Source organism: Tenrec ecaudatus, chromosome 3 (genome assembly GCF_050624435.1).
Source record: "Tenrec ecaudatus isolate mTenEca1 chromosome 3, mTenEca1.hap1, whole genome shotgun sequence".
Classification (NCBI taxonomy): Eukaryota; Metazoa; Chordata; class Mammalia; order Afrosoricida; family Tenrecidae; genus Tenrec; species Tenrec ecaudatus.
In genome coordinates, this window is record NC_134532.1 from 161818881 (window position 1) to 161846840 (window position 27960).

A 27960-nucleotide genomic window follows, 5' to 3' on the forward strand; every position below is an offset into this window, starting at 1 on the left:
CAAATGAAAAGCATGAGACATTAAAATAAAGAATTTTGAGTTCATTACATTAGGTAAAAATTTTGATATACAAATAAAAAAACATTTTGAATTTCAAAAATTAAAACCAAAGTAAGCCAAACCACCAAACCCAGTAGACCAAAGGTGGCAAACGCTGGCCCCACAGTCACTCCCGTACTACCCACTACCCTCTTTTTAAAGAGGCAGTAAGAATGAAGAATGTTTTCTACATCTTTTAATAGTTGGAAAATCATCAAAAGAAGAGAGATATGTAATATGTGATGATTATGTGAACTTCAAATTCCAGTGTCTATTAAAGTATCAGTGCAGCACAGCTATGATCGCTCTATCTATAGACTGCCGATGGCTGTTTTGATCTATGATAGAGTAAGGCCCAGGACCATGAGGCCTGCCAAGCCTTTGAGAAAGACCGATGGTCTATGCAATGGGATGTGATATAAAATCTGACCCAGGGGTATTCATTCATGCAGTCAAATTTTCAAAAGGTGCATCATACCTGATTTGAAAATAAGAGTCTTTGAAGCATAATCATGAGAAATATCTGATTATTATTTCTTGAGATCAAGTCAGTTCCTTTATTGACCCCATGCAAAACACAAGGAAACACTGCTTGCTCCTCCACCATCCTTCCAATTGTTCCTATGCTTGAAGCCATTGTAACAGCCGTTGTGTCAATCCATCTCTTTAAGGGCTTCCTTAGTCACTGCATGGGTCAGGCCACCTTAGTCCTCAACTGGACATCTTTGTTCTTTATTTAAATAAATATAGAAGCCTGAATGAAAATATTTGTACTGTAGAAACAAGAGTTTTTCCCAACAAAGGTTGTCCCCGCTACCCAAACCTAGTTCTAATAGTGCTTTATCCAATATCTATTGAGTGTAATTATGTATGTTAGAAATGTATCATTATCTGTGTCTGTAAGCTTCAAGGAGCATTGCCTAGCAACTTTTTGTTGTTGGTGATATGAATAAGTAAAATGAAGCCCATGTATGTTCATAGACATTAATATTTAAATATAGGAAATGCCCTAGACTGCTGAAAGGGCACACCTGTCTGTCTTAGCAGAAGCACAGCCAGAATGCCCCTGAGGCAGGATGGGGAGCCTTTGACTTACCTACTTCAGACATGTTGTCAGAGACTAGTCCCTGGAGATGGGCATCATGCTTGGTAAAATAGAGGGTCAGTGAAAATGAGCTGGACTAATACTGTGGCTGTCACAGTAGCCAGAAACCTAACCATGACATGGATGGCACAGGACCTGTTCTTGTTTGTTTTGTCATACATAGGGTGGCTATTAGTCAGAGCCAACTCAACGGCATTGACAATAGCATGATTTCCGTAACAGTAGAATGATTTTCTAATAGAAAGTAAACATTATTTTTATTCCTATCTCAGAGGAGACAGAAATGTAACAAAATAGGTTAGTGATCATTATCCCTTTTAACAAAAATGCATTTTTCAAAAGTAAATTTTCTTCACACATAATTTCTTCAATCATCAATATCTCTAACCAATATTATTAGCATCATAACATAATGTTCTATACATCCTTTATTGGTCTCATATCCTACCTGGGATTTTTTTCATATTAATAATAAAAACTAAAGTACAGTAACAAACATTGGACTTTAAGTAGCGTACTAGATACAAATAGTCACAGATAGTTTTTAAGCAAAATCACCAGTAGACAAGTTTCTCCATTACAGAAAGACATCTTTTCTCAGTATAAACTAAAAAAAAAAAGTCCAGTGACCAAAAACTAAATACATAAGTATTTTCCCTTCACATGAATGATCATGAGTTTCCTAAAGTCATATTCTGCAGATTTTAGTAAAGTGAAAATGTAAATTTTGTAGATGCACAATTCAAAAGGTGTTAGAAAAATAATCATTTAGAACCTAAAGAAAACAGTGCATCCACATAAGAATTACAACAGACGCTTCAGTGTATCGCACAAGCACGTGACAGACCATTAAGCAAATATAATTAAGGACAAGGGAACGGGATTTTTTGGGGTAACTTTAGCTGCACATATGGAGCATTTTGGTTCACTTCTGGTTTACTTTCTTTTAATCAAAGACCCCCACTGTAATGCCTTCACACAGGGCTCAGTGTTGCGGTTACCATGGAAACCATAATTCTGAATGTCCTAACTTGTGTGATTAAAATTTAACACAAAGTAACATTGATAGTCTCCCCCATTTCCACAACCACCAATATCCAATTCTAATTAGCAGCACAATAACTGATTTGGCAGGAATAAAAAGCTCTGGCGACTATAGGCTCACATTGCCAGTTATTCACAGAACATCTCTTCGACAATGTATAGTGATGTTTTATAAAATGCTTGCCTGATCTAGAAGTAGGAATTATTCCTCAATAGCTTCCTAACTTCTCTAGAAAATAAAACACATCTTTTTGATTCTTTATATAAGCTACAAAACTTTTTATAAATTTGCATTTATTCTACGTGTCATTTCAACTGGAGAGGTAAACAGCTTTTTAGAATGGTAATAAATGAACCTATGGGACACTTCAATTCATTGACTCAACTTGTAATAATTATTTCCCTTTCTATAATTTTGAGATTGCTATCTTCAACTTCGAACTACCCCTTCTAAGCACATCAGTCATGAAGATAAAATACAGGCAAACCCTTTTTTAACTGAGACTTAAACATCCAGTGAATTTTTCTCATCACTTACTTTCTCTTTATTTTTTCTTTTTAAATTACTCTTCTAGTAAATTGATCAATTCTGAGTATTCAATTAAGAAAATATATTCTTTATTGCTTGTTATTTTGACTGGAAGCCAAATTATAATGTCTCAGGATCTTATTTGCACTGGTAGTATGACCTAATTCTCATCATCTCTACTTATAACTAAGTATAACTTTATTGTATTAGTCAGCGTGATATTTAAATTTAGAAATTGTTCTTTCAGTCTCAAAGCATCATGTCTACTCTGTCATATACGAAAGCACACGTGAATAGCATTTCTCACCACTAATAAAATTCCAAAGAAAACGTTTACGTTCAAAAGGAAAGAAGAAAAATGTTAAATAAACAGTTAGAGTCCGGAGAATACTTTAATGATTAAATCCAACTCTTAGTTTTTAGGGTAACATGAGGGCCATTGAAAGTAATTGAAACTCTTAAAGCATCAAAGAATAAAACAAATATTGGTGGTTTTAACTGTTCGTTTAGTGTCTTTTGACATATTACAAGGAAGTGTCAATATTGTATTATTATTTGGGTTATTTTCTACAGTTATTTAATACACACAAATATTTGCTTCAATGACCTCTAGGCTATTTATGCCACAGACCGAAAGTTCATACAACAGACAAAGTAAGAAAAAGGGAGAAAAGGCATCATTTTTTACATCATCTGGCTTATAACTTATGTCATTTAAAAATGATATTTCATATTGAAAATTCCCTATGCTTTTAAGATTCCACTTGAAGCGAGAAAATAAACATTGAAAGTCAGTGCTGACCTCCCAACAGTGTCTTTTACAAATTATTATCAATTCCAATGAAGAGCAGAAATAATCAACTCTATTCCTTCCATTTTCACAGTTCATTTATATATTATGCATCTTTAAGTGCCTGAATGTTAACGGAAGTAAGTTATTTTTACTTCAAACATCATTTTGATATTTGAATAAAAAATAATTTTGGTAATGTTTGACTTGATGGGCAATTTCCATTTCTGCATACTGTCTACTCACAATTAAGTGATTGTTCTACACTATAAATGGTTCATTCAGAACTTTTATTTCTAATTAGAATATGTGAATAAATTCAAGTAACTCTAGTGTAAGTTATCCTTTGCTGATAAGAAGAATGAAGGAGTGGGAAATGACTGGTGTCCTGAGAGAAAGAGGGAGGCACAGTTAGGTAGGGAGGTAAATCACAAGTAAATCAGCAGGAAGACAAAGAAAAAAAGAAAGGAGGAAAGTTCTCTTATTTGTATGTATTCTACATCTGATCTGAGACCGTTATTTGACTAAGATTTCCTTCATCTGTCAGTTCCCAAAGATGAACACCGCAAACAATCCCAATGTGCAAACAAAGGGTGTGCTTTGCCTGAACCCCACAAATGGAGTTAGAGGCCGAAAGGGCAGAGGAACAAGAGAAGTGGAGCAGTTAGCAAAATCAAGGGATGCTAGAGGGGCATAAAGAAAAAAACAGTTGAAAAAACAATACTGAATTAAATAGGTTTGTTAGCTGTGATGGTCATTCATTAAACTTGCTGACACACACCTCTGGCTGAAGATAATCTATTTGTTTTAATATGAAATTATTTGTTGCATTTTAAGTGTTAATAACGTTTTTTAAAAAGATAAGGTCACATAGCTCAATGAATTAAAAGAATATTTAGTTGGACTATGGTGCTATAAGTTCTCAGTACCTTTTCCAATAATCTTCATTTCCACTGCATGGTACTTAGTGAAAAGTCTACTTAAAATGCATTGTTTCAGAAGATCAAATTCCTAAAGTCAAAATTAAAGGCATCACATTTTCCCTTGTTACACTGCCAAAGGTTTGTAATTAATTTCTAATACATTTTTTAATTAAATTTTAATAGTCCTTATTTCTAATTCTTGGACATAGCACAAGGAAGACTGTCAAATATTCAAAATTACCATTTAGTACAATAGTCTTCCAGTGTTCAAAGTAGTTTGAAAACACCCAAACCAGCATCACTTTATTCTCTCCTCTAGCCTGCTGGGTGTGATAAAGGTTTCAGAAATGCTGTAAGGAAAGTTTCCCTCCACACATTTCAATAGGAAATCTGTTCACAAAGTCTACTGTGTGCAGTTATACTTACCTGTTCCAAGCACGAGGTGGTGTGGCTCTCTCGCGACTGCTTTGTTTCTCAGGCATTCTACTTTCTACAACTACCCTCTCAAACATCTTTCAAGAAAGATGCAGAAGTATTTCTTTCCTTTTTTTTAACATAAGCCTTAAACCCTCTTATTTGAAGTAATGATTCTTAGAGATAAGAGACTCAACATACCCCTTAAGAGTCTGAAAAGATCAGTTCTTATTTTCATTTTTTTCTTCCTTTCCAGAGGAGATTAAACTCTTACAGTTTACTAAAATTTTACTGAGAAGTATTCATATGTAGCACTTAGAAAATACAAGGCACAAAACAGAACTAAACCCCTACCGGTATCTGAAGCACTGGCATTCTAGTTCTATGCAACAGAAGTGGTTGGAAAAGTAAGTTAGGAAATAACAACTGAACTCACTAGGAATTGAAATTTGCTATGAAATTCAAACCCCCCTGAGGGAGAAAATGGGCTCAGTAGTTTCAAAACGTAGAACTTCGGGGGAGGGTTTGCTTTCATATTCCCCACTAGTTCCCCATCCTTACCCCTGCACAGTGTAAGACATCTCTGAGACCACTCTGTATTTAGTACTAGTCAGGCCACAAAAATGCAGGAAAACTTAGCTGCATTTTCAACATGTGAACTCTTCATCTTTGTCTTTTTCTATAGAAATAGTAGCCCAGATTGTTTGTAAGACATAAGGTATTTTTAAAGTACCATGAAATGCATTTGAAATGCAAAGAAATTTCTGAGAACAAGAGGTTAAATTTTTAAACACCAAGAAAAATGGCACAAGCCAGAAGCTCCATTAATATGCAAGGAAGAAAAATGGTCTTTCATTTATAAGCCCTAACTTTAAATAATTTTATAGTTATTAGTAACTGATGATATAAAATTTCCATGACATATTTAATAAGGAATATACTCTCTAAAATTATTTTTTGTTTTCCTTACATAAATTATGAATATATACTTATAGTAGAAAAATAAGTGAATATAACATTTTATTCTACAATGTCAAAATCTCATTCTTCTCAATGAAAATACAATGATCTCTATATTATTAATCTAATGGATTATTTTAAATGTTAAATTAAAATACATTTCTTAGTGACCAGAAGAGAGGAGACACTCAGTGAGTGATTTGACTACGAATTTGAGGCCTACAAGGATAAAAAAGGAAAGTCTTTTAACAGAAATTTATCATTTCTGTAAATTTATAAAGTAATATATAAGTTGCAGTGTTTGTAGATTTATAATAAATATGCAACAAACCATGAGAAAGACTGGACTTTCTACTGTGCAAAGAGTTACCGTTTTGGATTCACACAAGGGGGCGGGTCTACTCTCTCCTATGGGGTCGCTATGAGCAGGCACCACTTGATGACGGCATGTCTGGTTGTTTGGCTTGACTCAGTAGAGCGAACACCTTATACATTTTAATTAATTCAAATATATGTTTCCCTATGTGAATTAAACTAGGATGCAATAATAAAGCAGGTAATGGAAAATGACATAAGGTTGGCTACTGTCCATTTTACCTATACTATATGTTATCAGGGATCAAATTCTGCAATGGATAAAAAGTCCAAGAACCTAGTTCAAGTGAGTCAAACTGACAGTAATTCTATTTTAAATTGAAATTGGAATCTCTCCTTCCAGACTGATTTTAATTTAAGAGACACAGATTTTTGTTAAAGGTTGAAAAGATCCCTTCTTTGTCTTTTATCGAGCAAGGTTACTTACTCAGTGGGCTGCTGCTGACAGGTCAAAAGTTTGAAATCACCAGCTGCTCCAAAGAAGAAAGACAAGGCTTTCTACTCCCTTAAGAGTTACCATATTGGAAACCCACAAGAGTCATTCCACCCTGTTGTTAAAGTTTCTGAGGGGAATCAACTTGTTAGCAGTGAGTTTGGAATTTTTTTTTTTTTGTTTTGGGTGAGGGCCTTATCAAAAACAAAAAATAATTTCATTTTTTTAAATACTGAAGATTTCATTACTATTAATGGTAGAAACAGATCAACATTACCATTAAAGTTGCATTTGAATATATTTACTACAAACAGTCATAACAAGAAAAATCAAATACTTTTCCTTTTAGTCTAAACTTTATTAAAAGTTTACATCCAGATAGATATAAACATTTCATCACAATTCATGCATTTTCAGGAAATGTGTCCAAGCCTTTGACTGGCAGGCACACTGGCAGGTAAAAATTCACATAAAAATTATTTCACTCTTTAGCTAACAAAACGTATAATTTGTAAACAATTTTTCCTTTATTTAGCATTTTGTTGGGGGCTCTTACAGATCTTATAACATTCCATACATCAACTCTATCAAGCATATATGTACATATGTTGCCATCATCAATTATTTTATACTTGAGCCCTTGGTATAAGCTCCTCTTTTTCCCTTCCCTTCTCCACCCTCCCACCCTTGTGTATCCTTGATCAATTATATATTGTTATAGTTATTTTGTATACAACACTGCCTCCATTCACCCACATTTCTGTCATCTCTTTTAGGGGGTCTATATAGCCAATCTTGCAATGAGTTCAACTTTCTCACCCTTCTCCCTCCCTGACCACCTCCCTAACCCGTAATATCACTATTTCCATTACTGTTACTGAGGGGGGTATCTTTCCAGAAATCCAGGTGTTGGCACACTCTTATCTGTACCAATCTATGTTCTCCGGTCTAGCCAGATTTGTAAGTCAGAACTGGGTCATGGTAGTTGGGGGGAGATAGTATTCATAAACTAGAGGAACGATTTGTGATTTGTGGGTGTTATACTATGCCTTGGTTGAATCGACCCTTTCTTATGCCATTTATGTGGGAGGATAATCCAGTGATCTATAGATGGGCTTTGGGTCTCCACTCTAACACCCCCCTCTCTCATATCAATATAGTTGTTTGTTTGGGCTCCTTTGAAACACGGTGCCTGGTCTCATGAACACCTTATGATCATACAGGCTGGTATGCTTCTTCCATGTGGGTTTATTTGCTTCTTTGTTAGATGGCCACTTATTTGCCTTCAAGGCGTTAAGACCCTCCCAACACTATATCTTTTGATAGCCATCTGATCTCTCCACCACATTTTGATTATGCACTCATTTTGCAAAAATATTTTCATATTCAGATGTGGCCTTCAAGTTTTGATCTCATCATCCAAAATGAACTGGCTAGGAAGAGACTTCATTACTTCACTAATCCCAACTTGTCTGTTTGTATTGTGTTCTCAGAACACAGGAGAATAAATCTATTAGTCTGAGCATTCTAAACTAGCAATTCAGTTGAGCTACTTCTTTTCATACCAAGGTTTTCCTACTCCCATTTATTAAATGTGTTCCTTGGCATTTCGTTTAAGTCCTTTGCCAAATGTAATGAAGAGCTACCTTTGCATTTTTTAATCTATCTCAAATACATTGTATTTGGTTCTTTTATTTATTTATTTATTTTTATATTTGATTACTTTTTAAATGAATGCTGTGATTATAGCTAATGTTTTCCTCAATGGATTCAATAAATGATTAGAAATTTCATAGTCATATATTTTTGGTTTAAGAAGAATACATACTAACATGTTTTAATTGTAAAATATTTTGATCATGCTTTGAAAATGATTGGGGCAAAGAATGTACAGATATACTTTATACAATTAATGTATGTATATGTATGGACTGTGATAAGAGTTGTATGAGCCCCTAATAAAACGTTTAAAAAAATTTAAAAAATAAATGAAAACAAAAAAAATTAAAAGAAAAGAAAGAAACCAAATGCAAAAACTAAAAAAGATATTTTGAACACTATTATTAGGAAATATAAAAAAATACATGTGTTGCCACGGATTCCATTAACTTGGATCCACAATCAACACCCATGCGAGAGGCAGTCAGGACATCAAATAGCATATTACATTGGGCTGGTCTGCTGCAAAATATGTCAATGAAATGTTACAAACCACAGTGTTGCCTAACCCAACAAAATGGTTCATCTAACCCAGCAGTTCACAACCTTCCTAATGCCGTGGCCCTTTCATACATTTCCTCATGTTGTGGTGACCCCCAAACCATAAAATTATTTTCGCTGTTACTTCATAATTGTAATTTTGCTACTGTTATGAATCGGGCTATTCCTGTGAAATGGTCATTTGACCCAGAAAAGGGTCATAACCCAACTTGGGATCTAACCCAAGTCATGATATTTTTAATTGTTGCGTCTGAATTTAGATGGAATGAATGAAGAAGACTCAAGCAAAAGCAATGCCTTTGATTCAGCATTGTGTCATGGAACACAGAACACATTCGTTTAGGTAAAACCACAGTTGGAAGGGATGGGATGAGACGTAGTCTAACACACATCGCCGTTGTATCAGGAGAAACCCGGCTGGGAGGAGGGTATTATGCTAGGTAAGGCAGAACTTCAGCAGAAAAGAGGAAAGCCTGATGCGATGGATTCACACTGAGATATAATCAATTAATATATCCCTTCTAGGCACGATTCCTTATGTCAGGTATTAAAAGTCAGTAGCCACGATCCCATTCTGGAGGAAGTTCTCAGATAAGATGGGCTCACGTCCTGACATGTTCAGAATATGAACCAAACCACACCTTGCATTTCCTGTAAACTCTGTTTCACTACTTAATGGGCGTGGCTTAAGACACCATCCTTTCTTTTCCAGAGGCACAGTCTGCCCAACGACAGTCACACCTGGTGCTTAAGCGCTATCTGGGACCCCGAGAGCAAGCTCAGAAGCATGTGCAAGAGCACAACTGAGATCTCCTCTGCCCGAAGAGGCAGAACTGCTCCAGCGGATGCACCAGAAACTTTGCGATGGATGCTTACAGAAGCAGCACCAAGACTAAGAGGGACCTTTTCATCTGCTCCGAGACTAAGTACACATCACACACCCTGACAGGTGGGCTGCCTTCCCAGCCCATGGAAGCAAAGGCAAGGGACCATGTGGCTGAAAGGTGAAGGACTGGAGTATTAATGACTGTATTCTTATTGTTTGCTGAACCTGACTTGTAACAACTGATAAACTTCCCTAAAAAACTTTCTTAAATGTGAATATCATCTGCGAATTCTGTGTGGCCGTCGCAAGGATGCTCAACCCCCGTGTGGAAACAAAGTGCCATGAGAGGAATGGCTGGTGTCAGATTAAATGAGGAAGGGCGAATTACGGAGGATGGCTGACTCCCGCCTCTTGGCAACAGGGCAGCCAGAGGAGGTCAAGTAAGTCCACCTCCGCGAGCCTCTCTTGCAGACAGACTGATGACAAAAATGGGACTGAAACATAGGATTGATTGTGAGGCTGATATGGGAGCAAGGGCAGTGCTTCCTTCCTTTTTACACAGGCTCTCTGTGAGTTATCCAGACTCTAGAGCACCGAGCCACAAGAACTTTGAAAGACAGCTGGAAAACAGCTCATGGAGGAGAAGCAGCAGCTAAAAGAACAAACAACGCTATTAGAAATATTCGGGATAGGCTGTTGTCTAGATGTCGTAACATTTTTAGAAAATAAATATTTAAAGCCACATTTTATACTGCAGTTCCTCTAATCTTTATGGAACCCTGGTGGTGTAGTGGTTAAGCATTGGGCTGCGATCCACATGGTTGGCAGTGCAAAACCACCAGCAGTTCTGCAGGAGAAAGACTAAGCTTTCTACTCCTGTTTACAGAAACCCACAGGGGGTCGCTGTGAGTCAGCATTGACTCAATGGCAATGCTTTGTTGAGTCCTCGGCTCTTAACATATTAGACATTCTTCAAAGTCCATACCTAGGGAATTACTGCAACAATTGTTTTTGACACAGCATTTGGTAAGGAGTACTCATTTTCCTGGGATATTTTTATTCTGTCTACTGTAACATCAAATTTTCATTTTTAAATAATTTTCAATGAATCGCCCAAAGCTAACAATCCACAACCATTGATAACTTAGTATATTTAATCAGGAATTAAGCTAAATTAAAATGATAAAGCAATATATTGACATTTTTATTTGCAGAATAATTAACAGCACCAGAATACCTCCACTAGTGTTGGAGAACACTGAGACAAGGTTTTGCACAACATATTTATCTACCAAATTTAGTTTCTCCTTTCAGATTTACAATGGAGGGTTTACATGATTCTGTAAATGCATTACAACAATGTTATAAAAATCTCGCCATTCACCAGTATTGGCAACAGAGCCAGCAAACAACTGCGTGCTTTCTTTACACTTGCAGCAGGCATTTGAGACGATACTCCACAGGAATTAAATTCTGTGGATAAACATTTTTAGCTAATTGCATTATTGTTCTCCGGACATTGAAGGCAGCAAAAAGCCAAACCCAGAAATCCAATTTCTTTCCTTGTTCTTTTTTTATGTTCTCTCTTTCTCTCAATTAAATTCTCTTCCACAAAGATTCACAGAAAAAAAATCGCATACATATTGTATTGACTATACACAAAAAGAGAGTTTTATTTAAGTGCAAAGTTTAAACTTTTGTGAGAAGAACAGTTTGGTGCTCCTGAGTCTAGTAAGTACTAAAATGAGATATTTAAAAGGCTTATGTAAAAGGGCGGCTGGCAGAGTTCACCACTAGAACTTTAAGCAGAGGTGAGAGCTCTTGCTTTTTAACAGGTCCCATATACTGGAGCTATCAATTCTTACATTTCATTTTATGCTTTTTTAACTTATTATTTTATGCTCTTTAATACAGTCAAGATATAGTATTCTTTGAAACAATATTATCACAGGCCTATATTATAATAGCACTTCTAGACAAAATCATATATAGAAAGGGTTCCCTTGATAAGATCTTTGGTTTCCTTTTAAGACCCTGGGGAATGAAAATAGCTCACGTTCCACTACTAAGTCAGAGAGATTCATGGCTTGAACACACCTGGGTGTCCCTAGGCAGAAAAGCTTGGTGATCTGATTGGGCAAAGGCAACCCTTTGTCCGTGTGTGGGAATCAGCTCAACAGGTACAGGCTTGACTGCATTTCTGATTATCATGACTTTTTAACCTACTTATTATTCAGAAAAAGTATATTCTCCCCCAAACTGATGATCTGTTATTCTCTAAGTAAACCATGCTTGCAATGCCCGTGTTTTACAGTACGGAAACCCTACTCATAAGCTACTGCCTCTGAAATATTGTCCGTGGCCTTTCCTTTGTCATTAATTATTCTCTTTCTTGTGCCTATGTTATGGTAGTTGGTTATCATTGTACAACAAGCTGCACAACTTTCTGTATCTCCAGTTATGCCCCTTGTTTTCTCAAGGTCAGATTAACATCGCTCTAGAACACACGGGAGGACTTATGCATACCACACACTAATACAACATGTACTACCCAAAAAGTAAATTATATGAAAAATAAATGTCTTTTAGTTTCCATTCGTCTTCCAGAAATATGATGACATTCATTAGCGTTTCACTGAATGAAGCAGTGGTTACTCTATATTAAGCAAATGTAACCCAAACTGATGTTTTTAATCAGCCTCTTCTTATAATTGTAGAAGCTTAAATTGATTAAATAAATGACTGCTTATTCTGTAAATAGTAGAGAATTAATAATGATGTTTGTATTTTTAATTAAGAAAGGCACTAATAAATTAGTATCAAATACTGGAATTCTGGAAGTTACATAAAAATGCATTGTTCAAATAAACCCCATACTCTTAAAAATATAAAGCATTCAGTTAGTTACCTTTACCTGCATATTTATTTCATATAAAACAAACACTTAGAATTTGTTTAAATTATTAAACTTCCAAAAACCCTAGGAAAAACTGATATTTCTTTATATTCAGATTTTTCTAAGCATTCAACAGATTTTTTTCTAACACCACAGCTTGATTTCTAAAAGTATTTAATAGCCTTTTTAAAAGAATACCAATGTTTCTGATACAATATATAAAGTACACAATTGAACGTTTCTTCTTATTAATGTCTTAAAATAACCAATGAAATAAAAGATTATCTTGTTATGATTATATTTACAGTAAGAAGGTCCTTCATGGCTAAGCTAGTCTTTCACTGATGAATTGGACAAATGGGAATGCTACAATCCAGGGAGATTCTATGATGTGTCCTGCTCTCAGAGCAAGATGATGGCAAGACCAGACCTAGAATGAAGGTAACCTGACCCCACGTTCTTCTTAATAAAAAATTCATTGGAGAATTATACATCAGGTAAAGGGTCTCTGATAAACAGGGGAACTTTGCTCTGACACATAATAGATTTGGCTGCCATGGTATATTAAAATTTCCATGACAATGTTTAATGGTTATTTGGCTCTAATCATTAACATGTGTAGTTAGATTATCATTTAATGACTCTATTTTTTTTAATTCAGTGACTTTTTTTATGTTGGGGCTTTGATACTAGAATACTGCTAGGATATGTTTCAAATTATTTTTTCAGTGAGCGTCTGCAGTATGTTAAAAGTGCATGAACTTCACTTAGACTGAAAGAATGAACTATCACCACCACAGGTAAAAACACTCACATCATGGTTCCTGTGGTTAGGTATGCTGCCCTCACATACTAATAGAAAGTGAGATACAATGATAAGGAAAAACATGAGATGTCATGTGATGGGGGGAAAAGCACAAATCAATCTTTCTCACTTTAGAATATGTATGTACTTTCTCTACTAAAACTCACAGGAGTGTTAAAAAAATTGTTAATCAATCCCTTATTTGAAAAATATCAAAATTTAAGCAAAGCACAATGTAGATAATGACAATAAGACTTTATATAGCAACCGAATAAAAGCAGGTAACAGAAATACAAATTTGAAATAAGAAAAAATATACACCAATATCATGGCCCTTCAATCCTATTTTGGATATTAACCCTACAGAAATGGAAATCTGTCTTCATAATCGAACCTCAACATAAATAAATGCTTTCAGCAGCTCTCTGTATACATTCCCACTGCCGCAGAATCCATTCCAGCTCATAGGACCTGTAGATAGAGTCCAAAGGAGGGAAATCCTTACCAGAGCAAATAGCTTCACCTTTTCCAGCAGTGCATCTGATGGGTTTGAACCCCCAACCTAAATGTTATCATCCCAATGCCTAATCCCTAAAATAAGAACAACTCACAGGTTTTCCACAGGTAGAGGATAAACAAACTGTGGAGCAATCATACAATGGAATACTACTCAGGAACAAAAAGGGATGAAATATTGACGTATTCCACTACATGAATGAATCCCATCAGTCTTATGCTTAAATGAAAGAAGTCAGTCTAAGAAGGGTATACATAGTATGATTCATTCATATGACATTCTTTAAGATCTGAAAACAACTAAGTAATTCCAAGGAGGTTGAAGCAGAAAGAGGATCTGACTACAAAGCTGCAGTACTCGAGGGAATTTTCAGTGGTGAAACTGATCTGTACTTTATTTATGGTGACAGTTCTACAAGTCTAGACAGGTCTTAAATCTCACAGAATTGTACAATAGGAAGAAAAGAAGAAACTTAACACATAAATATAAATGTAGACAAATACATAGATACAAATACATTGAAAGTTCCACTATTTTTCAAATACAAACTGATGCTTTTATTAACTGTCCTTTTGTAAGAATATAGGTTTGAAATACATAAGCTTCATAGATTTGTCAGAACTCATCAAATATTTACAATTAATAAATTTGAATACAGCAACATTCATGCACAATAATAATAATAAACTCATAAATAACCCCTTCCTTGACCAGGCAAGAATAAAACCAATAGCTAATATCAAACCATTTTTAGTAATGGCACAAAATACTAATCTAGAATTATTTCTATTATCGCTATCTGACAGAGGAAGACTGCCTCACAGGGATTCCTAGTCTGGAATCTTTATGGGAACAGGTTGTTAGCCTTTCCTCTCATAAAGTGGTTGGGAATTAACGCCACCAACTTTCAGGTTACCGGTGAGAGGCTTTAATAACCATGGTTCCTCGGGATCCCTAATGGTTAGTTAACACCAGAATGTTCCTACAGGCTAAGTAGAACAGAACTCTTACCTAAAATCTTCGACATTCAACATTAATGAACTAGTGCACAAACAGAAAGTAGATGAAGAACTATAAACATCAGGCAGCTAAACGAACCACAAGGTTCGTGGATTAAGCTCTCAGGAGACAGAGGAAACTGTCTGCTCCCCTAACACTAGAGAGGGTCACTATGAGTCAACATTGGCTCACGGGATTTATTTTCCGTCTCTTAGTTTTACCTTTGAAAGGTTGAATTAAAGAATATATTCAGATAATGTCCATGTTGAGGACAAAAAACCATAAACCAGGGTAAGTTGCATTGCAAAAAGTGTGATGGCCGCTGTATTGATCAAAACAGAAAATGGCATGCGTGGCTGAAAACGGGAGCAATATCCTGGATAAGGAAAAGGGAATGAGGAACAAATCTTATTTTTCTTTTTAGCCAATCCTTCATACACATGGTTTATATATAAATATTCTTTGTTTCATTTGGTTATTTTTTGTTTTCTTAATTTGTTATCCTGCACTGATGCGAAATACTAGTGTTTGAGGTAAAGATTGACAGGCTAGGTAGGTAAAAAATGATGTCACTACATATAGAAATTGAAATTTATAACAAATAATCAAATAGATACACTTTTTCTTCAAAGTTTTCCATTTCATATAAGGATTTGACATTAAACATCCTAAAAATCATACGTAATATATTTTAAGTATATTTTTAGATGACTATAACCAGGAAAGATACAGTAAATAGTTTGTGGAGGAGAAAACTGGCACTAATTTTCTGGAAAGAAATTTTAATAACATGTATTAAAAGCTTCAAGTAGATGTATTCATTTGATTCAATCATGTTTATAATGAATACAATAGAGAAAATGACCCAAATAAAAAAGTATAAGTTGGCTAACAAGAATTACAGTCTACCAAAAACAGTGATAAATCCGAATATTCTTAAAATTTTCTGATGCATGAAATTATAGTATCATCAAAATGTTAACAAAGTACTATAAAAGAAAGTATTTCACAAAATATGACAGTAGAATGTCAGCAAAAGAGGACTTGTAAGTATATGTAATAATGATGGAATTATATATATTGAGTCATAAAAAAGTTAAAAATCTATACTAAAATATTAACCATGTCTCCCTCTAGAATAAGATTATCAAAAACATCAATATTCTTTTCTGTTCTTTGCATGTTTTCTAAATTTCCCATAATGAGTATTCATTCATTTTATAATATAAAGATTTAAGACTAAGTGTAAAATGACTTAATTTTAAGAAATTTTGAGTAAATGTTTAATAATTATAAAACCAAAACTATTGATGCAAATCTATTCAGTAATTAGTTTTAATCCTTATTCAGCTTTGTAAAAGTTTGTTAAATTTAAATTTTATTGTTGTTTTCTATGTACTGTATTTGCTATCCATGGTTTTGCCTCCAATTTTGTGGTGCAAGTAGTAGCTGACAGACACCGTTTACTTTGTTCAACTGACTGTCAGCTATCATTTGGATGCCAGACTTCTCTCCATGCAGATTTCCAAAGGTCACATTTATGCATGTAAATTCTGAAGGGCACTAACTGTACAGCTGACAGATTCTGACAGCCACTATATTTCCAAGAATGGAATAGGCAGGTATGACTGTCTGAATAATCAATGAGCTTCAGCACTGCTCATGGCCAGTTTTTGTATACTGCCTTTTTTAAAACTATGATTTTGAGATTAATTAGAAAATGTATCTTTTTATAAAGCAACACACAAATATATATACATATTCTATATAAATGTATATATAATATATGATATGCACACACACATATATATATAAATATATAAATGAGCAGGTAAAACATGAGAAATCAATTCAAGGTTTTACTTTTATTAAGATCATGTCTATCATGATACAAAATAAGTATCTAGCTCTGGAAAAGCATTTCTGTGAATAACACACATGAATACAAAAATAAACACGAAAATCCCACTGTCAACATACCTCACAAAATAAGCCCCATTTGTGGAAAACTAAGATCCCACCCTAATTGCACTTTCTCCATTACTACTCACATAATATTTCTGCAAATAAGACATGAAAAATTCACTTTATAAATATTACTAAAATTACTATTACACCTACCATCCACTGTAGTTCCCACAAACGATGTCCTCATTGTTACTTACCGGAGCACTTACGAGCATTTTGTAGATACCTTACACGCCTCTACGCACTTAGCCATCCATGCTGTTTCCAGAGTTATCATTCTAATATAAAATTCTATGAACAAGAGTAGGACTAGAATGCATAACACAATGAGCATAGAAATTAACAGGATGCTACAGAGAATACATATTTAATGCATGTTAACTAACAAAAAGAGGCTATACACAAAATGATGTGTAATGGGCTGATACATGTTCTGGAGAAAATTACAGCAGGAGAGAGGGTCAAAGTGTGTTCCTAAACAGTTTCAATTTTAAATAATTGACAGAAGGCCATAGCAAGAAAAAGATGTTTTAAGCTGACAGAACAAGTCATGTGAATAACTGGGGAGGATGTGCTTGGGAGAAAGGACAATAAGGCACAATTTCTCCAATAGAGCAAGCCTCCGTCTCAGTGAATGGCAGTGAAACCAGGGTTGCTGAGATACAGAAAAGGCCAAACATACAACTAGTCTATGGTTGCTGTACAGATAAGACAGGAGCAATAATACAAGCAAGAAAAAATCCACTAAAAGGCTGCAGTAAGTCTCAGTGCACAAGGGATCGTAACTTGGATCAGGGAGAGGCAGAGGAGGTGCTCAGTGTAATGAAAGATAAAGTGACGATGGATGTGGAAGATGTAACTGAGAGGATTCTAAGATTGCTACAGACACTTGTGCCTAAGGAACTGGAAGAACGAAGAAAAAATGAAAGAATTGACTGCTATACCATTAATGATTCATGTTGGTGAGCATGGCACTAGTTGAAAAGCTTATGGTACATGGAAACTTTGGTTTAATACTTTGTGCCTCAGTGCATGAGGCTGCTGTGATTTGGAACCAACTCAAGGGTACCGAGCAACAACAGGAAGCTTGCCCAGCTCTAAATTCTATCAGTATAACCTTTAATGTCCACAAGTCCACCAGCAATCTGCTAAAGTCCATGCAGGCTCTTATTATCAGTTCTTCCAGACTTTATCTATAACACACAATTTTTCCAGACTTTACCTATGACACCCTTCCAAAGCCTCCCCCCAACCCTCACACTCATCTAGATAATTATCAGAGCAGCATCACCACTCCATTAAAAATGGTCTATCATATTTACCTAGTGCGGCTGAGAGTGGGACATAGACTAAGACTGTAGAATTGATGCATTTGAATTATGGTACTACCTTATACTCAGCCATCTGGTTGGTTTTAACTCATTACAAACCTACAGGGCAAAGTAGACCTGCCTCTGGGTTTCTGAAACTGTAACTGTCTCAACTGTCTTCTTTTGAGTGGCTGGTGGTTTCAAACTGCTGAGCTTGTGGTTAGCAGCCTGATACATAACCATTATGCCACTGTGGTGCTAGTGAATTATCCTGAAAGTATCATGGAAAAGCAGATCTGTCTTGGAAGAAGTCTAGCTAGAATGTTCCTTAGAAACAAAGATGGCTAGACTTCTTTTCAAATATTTTGGACACTTTATTAAGAGAGATCAGTTTCTGGAAAAAGGACATCGTCCGTGGCAAAGTAGAAGGGCAGAGAAAGACCCTTGTCAAGATGGACAGACACGAGGGCAACAATGGCCTCAAACGCAACAAAACTGGTGAGGATGGCCCACGCCCAGGCCGAGCTTCATTATGCGTTTCTCTAAGAGTAGGAACCCACTGGGATGCAAATAACAACTGTCTCAAACAGCATACACAGGTCGCTTTAAAGACACCAAATTCCAAATCAGGGTCGTAGCCTGCAAGTGTTCCAATCTTCTTTGTCTTAGGGTTGATCTTCAGATGGGTCTGTGTTCCCTGTATGTGTGTATCTCTGTCCATTCTCATCCTATATAACTCAGAAATGATTAGGATTTTCCGTTCTTGCCACATCATGTTTCACGTAGGATTTGGCCATTTTACCACAGCAGGAAGAATGAGAAAGTCTCCAATGGCTTTTTCCCTTCCCGGCAGGAAATTTCAAATAATGCTTCTAAACATTTACCATAAGCTTTAGGGAAATTTTGTAAATTACTACATTGAGTACGCTTCAAATACTGGTGAAAAGCCAAAGAGGTTGACATTATTTTCTAGATGTTTAGTTATTAAAAAGCTTGTTATTCACAATACTGAAAAAGATCACTAATTTATAGCTCTAGATAAGGAGGCCTGGTGGCATTTTGGGTTACACATTGCCTGATACCCACAAGCTCAGCAGTTCTAAGCCACCAACTTATCAGAGAGCAAAGGATGTGGTTTTATATTCTTGAAAAGATTTACAGCTTTGGAAACCCGCGGGGGCAGTTCTATCTTGTCTTATAGGCTCAATATGAATCACAATTGACTCAAGGACAGTGGGATTGATACCTCTAGACAATTCTTTAGATAAATTAGTTACCTAAAAACACACACAATTATTTCAAATTTTCATGGTTATGGTTTGAAGGTTTGGGTTGCCTCATTAATAAATCTGAATACATTGACAATGTTTACAACATAAACCCAAGCGAACAAACAGCAACAATAGGTAGAGAAAGTATTAAACTGTCTATAATGTTGTCTTGGGCATGTATTGATCATATATTCTTCATTTTGAAATTTCTATATAGGATTACATAAAGACAAGGGTCTAAATGTGAGGGCAAATTTAGTTTAAATTTTGCCATAACTCGATAAATGTATTTAACCAGACAAGTGTATTATCTGAAACTCCTAAATATTCAAACTCACTGCCATCAAGTCCATTCTGACTCATAGCAACTGGAAAGACAGGGTAGCACTGCCCTGGTATGTTTCCAGTGCTCTAACTCTATGGGAGCTGAAAGTCGCATCTTTTTTAGCACATAGTAGCTAGTGGTATCCAACTGCTGGCTTTGATTTTTGCAGTCCAAAGTGTAACCCACTATGCTAGCAGAGCTTCCAATGCATTCTTAGAAAACTAAAATATACTCTTTTTTTAAATCATTTTATTAGGGGCTCATACAACTCTTAACACAATCGACACATACATCAATTATGCAAAGCAGGTTTGTACATTCAGTGCCCTCATCATTCTCAAAACATTTGCTCTCCATATAAGCCCCTGGCATCAGCTCCTCATTTTCCCCTCCCTCTCTGCACCCCTTCCCTCACGGTAACTGGTAATATATAAATTATTACTTTGTCATTTCTTACACTGTCTGATGTCTCCCTTCACCCACTTTTCTGTTGTCCATTCCCCAGGAAGGAGGTTAAATGTAGATCCTTGTAATCGGTTCCCCCTTTCGAACTCACCCTCCCTGCACCCTCCTGTTATGGCCACACTCACCACTGGTCCTGAAGGGATCTTCCGCCCGGGATTCCCTGTGTTGCCAGTTCCTATCTGTGCCAGTGTACATCCTCTGGTCTAGCCAGATTTGTAAGATAGAATTGGGATCATGATAGTGGGGGGAGAGGAAGCATTTAGGCACTAGAGGAAAGTTGTCTGTTTCATCGTTGCTGCATCACACCCTGACTGGCTTGTCTCCTTCAAAAACCCTTCTGTAAGGGGATGTCCAATGGTCTACTACCATCAAAACTTTAATGAGATAGCAATCAACATCCATTAGGATGGTCGTAAGCAAAAAGATAGGCAAGAGCAAGTGCTGTCATAGAAGTGAAGCAAGTGGAACATCTATTAAGTGTCTGATAGGAATATAAAGTATAGCAGCATTGAAAAATACATCACCTCGTCTAGAAGGTTAGATGTGAAGATACCATATATCCCAGCACCTCTACTGCTAGGTACATCTCAGAGAAATAAATGCCATCTATTCCAATACACCTGTTCATTGCAGTATTATACAGAATACACAAATGAATTCAACAACCCGAATGCTTACAACTAATCAATAAACCAAAAAAAAATGTGGCATTTTCATGTAATAGGATATATTCTGGCATAAATAAAATACTGATAAATAATCAAAATGTATTGAACTTTAAAACATTATGTCTAATTAAGTAAACAAGATACAAAAGACCACATATTGTTTGAATTTACTTATATGGAAATCTATATACCCAGAAAATCTATATACATGGCAATCCATAAAGTCAGTCAAAGATGGGCCAAGGAGAAAAAAAGAGTAACCACTAGTGGGTAAAAGATTTATGTTTCAACTTACCAAAATGTTCTGGAATTATATAACAATGAAAACTCCAAAGCTTTGAGAATCTACTTAATTACTGCACATTTTTCATGTGATATGTATTATATCTCAAATAGTAAACCCTCTGTGACAGTCCATATGATCTAAAAGCAAACAGTCCAATCTAAAAGCAAAATTAAAACCACTGTCAACAAATTAATTTCAATTCAAATGACCCTGTAAGACAGAGTAGAATTGCCTCGTTGGGTTTCCGAGACTGGAAATATTTAAGCCAGTAGACAGCCTTGTCATTCGTCTGTGGAACAGTTAGTGGATTTGAATGGCTGACATGGCAATTAGCAGTCCAATTCACAACCCACTATGCCACCAGAGCGCCTATCTTCACCCTAGACACCTAATAGTTGGAACCTTATACTGAACATTTGGAGTAGGAATCTACTGTGTGAAAGTGAGTTGAATGATGACTCTCATACATAGTATTATATTTAATTTTTATGTATTTCATACTGAAACTAAATATCAAGAGAGGTCCAAATGTTCATCTTCACACCTAATGCATGGTGTTGCACACTTTGGAGATACATAGCTATAAAAGTAAACTTTAATATGGCAATAGATTGGACAACATCTAACAACAACAGCAGTCGCCTCGTAAACATAATATTTCATTGGCTGTTACAGGCCTATTTTCCTGATTGTCTCTGACAGTGTCTTCCCATATGTGTAATCATGTAGTCACACTGAAAATAACCAATTACTCAATGGCCATTCCTTGTTCTTTTATGTACCCTTTCAAAAGCTACTGTTTTCCAGGAATTCATGACCTCATCTTCTCTAAGTCAACAACTCCTCCGTGAATTTTAAAGTCTTTTATGAAGGTTACTGAAGCCTCCAGCTGAAGGAAACTGCTCCCAAGTGGCACATCTGTTTAAAATCTTGTTTCAATATTCGTTTTATTATTACATTGATGTGTTTTATTTATTTATTTCATTAAAAGGAAATATCAACTAAACTCTTATTCAAGATTCTGGAAGTTACATAACTTCATGTCAACTTCAAGATATTTAAAAAGGTAGGGTTGGGATCCAACGTGTAAATCAGGTCACTGCCTGGTGGTGTCTCCTTGTGGATGTGGCCTTCTGATAGGGAGGGTCCTGGGACCCACCCCTTTTCTCTGCCTTCAACTTCCTGTTGGCTGACCCTGATTGCTGCCAGAGTCCTGCAATGCATCCACTGCCACTGGATCAGCAAGTCTTCGCACCCACCAACCTGTGATATTCCTGCATTCTGTATCACTGCTTGTGACTGTGTGAGTCTGAAGAGGGGGTAGGGGATCAGACTTATGGACTTGAGTTGGACTGGACTGGTATGTTTGATATGAAATTAATACTTGATATATGCTGTTTCTTACACATATAAAAGTGTCACTTGGTTAGGCACTCTAGTCAACCCAGCCTAATACAAAGGCAGTAGAAAAATATATGTGAAATTAATATATCAATATATAAATAAGCTAATAAATATATTCTATCATATCTACACAGAAAGTGAGAATAATATTCATTTGTTTTCATAAATAGCTGTAGAAATGAAATCAGCAACAAGCAAATTAAGACAAAAATATTTAAAAGAAGAAATACCAACTGTAAAATGTAGCTTCTTCATAGGCATTTGTGATGATTTAATAATCTTATGTCACTTGGTATACTTATTTCAAAGAGAAATATCTAGATCACTTGAAATTATGGATAATAATTTATAGTATATAAGAATTATATCAACAAGTTAAAGTTAAATTAATGTAAATAATTTTAATATACTAAATGACATTAAGCAGATTGATAATCCTAATTTCCTTCTTTCTTTCTTTTTAAAATCATTTTATTGGGGCTCTTGCAACTCTTATCACAATCCAAATACATCCCTTGTGTCAAGTACATTTGTTGCCATCATAAATCTTTTTTTTTTTTTGCCATCATAAATCTTAAAACATTTTCTTTCTACATCAGCCCTTGGTATCAGCTCCTCCTTATTTTCTCCTCCCTTCCTCACTCTCCCTCATGGTGTGGGTAGAGGGTGGGGAGCATTAAAGAACTAGAGGAAAGCTGTACATTTCATAGGTGCTATACTGCATTCTGACTGGCTCATCTCCTCCCCACAACCCTACTGTAAGGGGATGTTCAGTTGCCTACAGCTGGGCTTTGGGTCTCCACTCTGCACGCCCTCGCATTCACAAAGATATGAATGTTTTCTTCCTTGATGCCTGATACCTGATCCTATCGACATCCTGTGATGATACAGGCTGGTTTGCTTCTTTCATGTGGGCTGTGTTGTTTCTCAGCTAGATGGCCACTTGGATAATCCTAATTTCAAGTGTATATGTTTATAATAAGTTAAAGGGCTTAACTTCAATAGCTTGAGAATGCCATAAATAATAATCAACTCAATGATAACTAACAATACCATCTTTCAGGAAGGTAGATAATGTCAATTTTATTATTGACTGCTCAATGTGAAGGAATGATTTCCTGATAGAGGTTTAAAGATATGTTTGCATTGTAAGGTTACACTTCTGAAACTCTTTTATGTTTCATTCAATATATGAATTTGTGTGTGGTAAAACAAAATACTAATCTGAACATAATAATTTACTGCATATTACACATGTTAGTACATAAATTTCATTTCCTAATATTTTAATTTCTATAAAGAAAACGGAATTAAGCCAATGAAATTAATCAACAAAATGACGTTAAAATCTTGTATTGATGTGCTCCACTTGAACACAAATAGCCCCAACAGTATGGTTATTCTGTAATAAATAGTTAAGCCACTAGCCTGTATACTTTTCCTTCCAAAGTGACAGAGAACCGTTATTATTGGTATGCAATCTGGACACACACTGACCTGAGAGATTTGATAGAATCACCTCTAGAGTATACTAGGATATAATCTTAATAGGAGTAGATGGCCACCCCCTTTAAGTCATAGAGAATGTCATGTGTACAAACCAATGACCTGCAGTTACCAGTAAGCTCTTCAACCCATTCATTATTCTATTACTGAATATTTCCCCTTAGCAGAAAATGAATTGACCTATATTATAGCTATACATTTTCACAAAAATGTTGTCTCCAAAACCCAATAAAATTTAATTTTACAAACTCATGAAACAAGAAAATTTTAAATATGATAAGGATTCACAAAAGTTGACCATAACGAATATTTATAAATTAGTATATATTAAATCTGTAGTATATATTTTGAAATGACAACAAAATAAGATGGAAAATAGTAATCAAATAATTACCTTAATTTACTCGTCAGTTGCTAAAACTCCATGGTTTTCCCTTCCAATTTAGTGACTTGAACATTTCTGAAAAACAAAATATGAATTATTTAATTAGATGATGAGACAAAAATATATTTCGACCCATGTGTATGATTGCAGAATTATTCTAAGAGATACTTATATTTCTTGTAGATTTGTTCCCCACAAATGTTTGGGTATATCTGTAGAACCCCGAGTATGAACCGATAATTTGGTGTGCATACTTCTTATGCTAACTAATTGAAGATTTAATGGAAAAGCTATTCTCTAATAAAAGAACCAATGAATTTAAGATAATCTTAATATATACCGATTTATATGTAAAAGTATACTAAATTTGGAATAAATATAAGAGTAACTTCAGAGATCTCTAAAAATATTTTCTGATGTCTTACAACATGTCACTTCTACTTGAGCTCTTAGGTTGTGTATAATTATTTGTACCATTCGATAGTAAGTGGGAAAAATCCTTAAAGTGAATAAAATGAACTCTAGTATACCTTGTTGTATAATAACACACATCAATAAATATTTTTTATGGATTTATATCTGCATCTAGAAATACTGTATTGACAATCATCTAAATTCAGATTAAAACATCATAAAGAAATAATTAAGCATGAGCTTAAAATTTGATTTATACTTTTCCTTCACGTCTTTCATATTTTCAAAATATTTTTAATATTTTCAAGCTGATAATTAGCATTTTTTATTTTATTACACCCATAAAAACATTGTCTTTAGAAGAATTTTTCCTTGAAAGTATTCAAATGGTTCTGTAACGTTATAGAAAAGTTGGAATTTTCTAGTCTGCTTAAGAGCTTCATTGAAGCATTCATTGCATTAGTGAATGTATAATCACATTGAATTTTCTGTTGGACAGATTATGAATTAGTAGAAAGCTATGTTACACAAAAATGACAAAATCCATTGTCTATTCTAGAAACTTTTCAAAATGAGAAAGTAATTTAATAAGCAGCTTAAGTAAATAGCATAGATTTTATATTGAGCTCTATTTTAGAGTCACATTTACGACAGTCAGTTATATTAAGTATAACTGTGAACGCGTAGTTTAATAAAAAATAATTAACAAACAAGCAAAACTACTCTGTTGCCATCAAGTGGGTAACCACTCACAGCCACCCTGCCTCCTAGAGTCGCACTGCCCCGTGGAGTCTCCAAAGCTGCCAAGACTGAAGGATTCGGACGACCCTATCTTCCTTTTGCAAAGTGGTTGATGGGTTTGAACTGATGACCTATCAGTTGGAAATGAGCAATTAATCACAGTGCCGCCAGGGTTCGTGATTAACTATAGAAGCACATTATTGTGTCTGAGGATACAAAACTATTAAGTCAACGAACCATGAAGTATTCTGGTTCATCATGATAGTGAGTATCCATTCATATTTGAGCAATTAGTGAGGTACTGTAACAGGATCAATCCAGGTTCATATTGAAATGGCAAGCTTGACTACATGAATAGAAAATTGAAAACCATTTTCCTTAATCAACTACCTGGATATTCCCTGTGCAATGAGTCCTTCAAGAAGCTCCTCCAGTATTTATTGGCTCTTAACCTAAAATGTCTTTTTTTAAGAAGAGGAAAATCCTATATTTTCAATGCTCCACATGTGTACACTCATTAGTAACGAAAGCACAATATTGCCTACAAGGGTTATCACAATTTATTTATTCTATCTACCATTTAGAAAGTATTGTGACTCTCAAGCATCACGAATTAGTCATAGTTTCAGCTATACCACAAGACCTACTCCAGCACAGACAGAACTAATTTTATTTTCCCCACTGTCTTCTAACTCTTTGCTTATTTCTCTGATGCAATCAGCCATGTATTATCATGTGACTAGTTTGAAAACAGGCACTCTTCCTTCTTCAGTTTTACACTGCCTTTAACTAAAGAACCCAGAGAAAGATTTACCTCTCTCCCAGCTTAGCAACCTAGGAAACCCGCCAGGTCAGCCTACTTTCTCCTCCGTGGCCTAGATATGTGAGAATGCACTTGTTGAGAGTTGGTTTACTTAACAAACTAAGAACCTAACAAGACTGACTGAGTGAACAAAATATTAGCATCTTTAAAATTACTGCAAAGTTTTCATTATAGGCTCACTGTAATTTGCTCACATTAAATGAGACACACACACACAATGCACCATCACATATGTTCTGGAACTTGTTTGCTTTGCTATTTTTATAGATTTTGTTTTCTTTTTACATCCAAGAGCAGAGATAATTTTTGTGTTGTTTTTTTTTTTAACATTACAACCTGGCTATTCAACATCTCAGTGCATCACTCCGTTACACCCACTTATGGCACTTAAGAGTCAGCAGCCATCTCAGAGTAAAGAACAAGCTTACATATGGTAATTTAGCCTCTTGAGGAAAAGACAGAGGAGCTTCAGTAAAGAACAGGATGATGACAGACTGAAGGAAGGAAAGGAGGACAAATGAGGCTCTTCTATCACCAGAAAGTAATATGCTAAGTTTATTTTGTAGTTAGTAAATTTTATGTAAGAGTCATTAAGTAAAAGAGCTAAGAAAAATAATTTTAAGTAAAATGACCATTGAAGCAAAAATACTAAATGGACGATGTAAAACTTGGGATATTTTGGAGGAAAATGAAATCTTTAATCTGTTTATATTTTGTTTTAACCTGTTTATATTTTGTTTAATCTGTTTATATTACTTATCAATAACATATGCTATACAAAGCAATATTCTACCAATTACTATAATTTACTCTAGACATCATGAATAGGAAGGAAATGCTCTGTATCTAAATAGATTGTTTTTAAAAAGCAAAGTTAATGTATGCTTTAAGTACAATAATGAACAGAAACACATGGATAAGATGTGAGAAAGGAAAAGTAAAATTTGATTCAACAATTGGAAAAAAAGAATAGTATGAATAACTATGTGGTAACAAACTGGATAAATCTTATGAAATGAACAAATTCTGAGAAGCACACAACCTACCTGAACTAACTCAGGAGAACACAGAACATCTGGTTAGAATGATAACAAAAGATGATATTAAATCAGCTATCAACCCACTCCTCCATTAAAAATGTCTTGACTAAATAGTTTCACTGAGTGATTCTACCAAAACTGAATAATGTGAATGATGCCAATACTATTTAAATTGTTTCAAAACTTGAAAATATGTCTACTACCTAGATCTTTCTATGAAGCAAATATAACCTCCATACTCAAACCACAAAAAGGTATCACAAGGGGAAAAAAAAGACTAGCATCTCTTATGAACAAAGATGCCAGTCATGAACACTATTCTAGCCAATAGAATCCAAAAGCATATTTAAAAAGACATACACTATAACCAAGCAGGAAATATCTCAAGAATACAGGGATGACACAATATTAGAAAATTAATCAATGTAATAGATGATCTCAATAGAACAAAGAAAAAGAACCATGGGTCATGTTTATGT

The 27960-nt window shown here is 35.1% G+C and overlaps 1 protein-coding gene across 8 annotated transcripts in view; it reads right to left on the reverse strand.

Moving 5' to 3' along the window:
• The window catches only part of ADGRL3 (adhesion G protein-coupled receptor L3), a 1168212-nt gene that overhangs the window by 918208 nt on the left and 222044 nt on the right, over positions 1-27960 (reverse strand). For all 8 annotated transcript variants that reach the window (XM_075544262.1, XM_075544264.1, XM_075544263.1 and 5 more), the window contains exon 2: positions 24473-24538. The gene's annotated coding sequence lies outside the window, so the exon portion shown is untranslated. The remainder of the gene's footprint in view (positions 1-24472; positions 24539-27960) is intronic.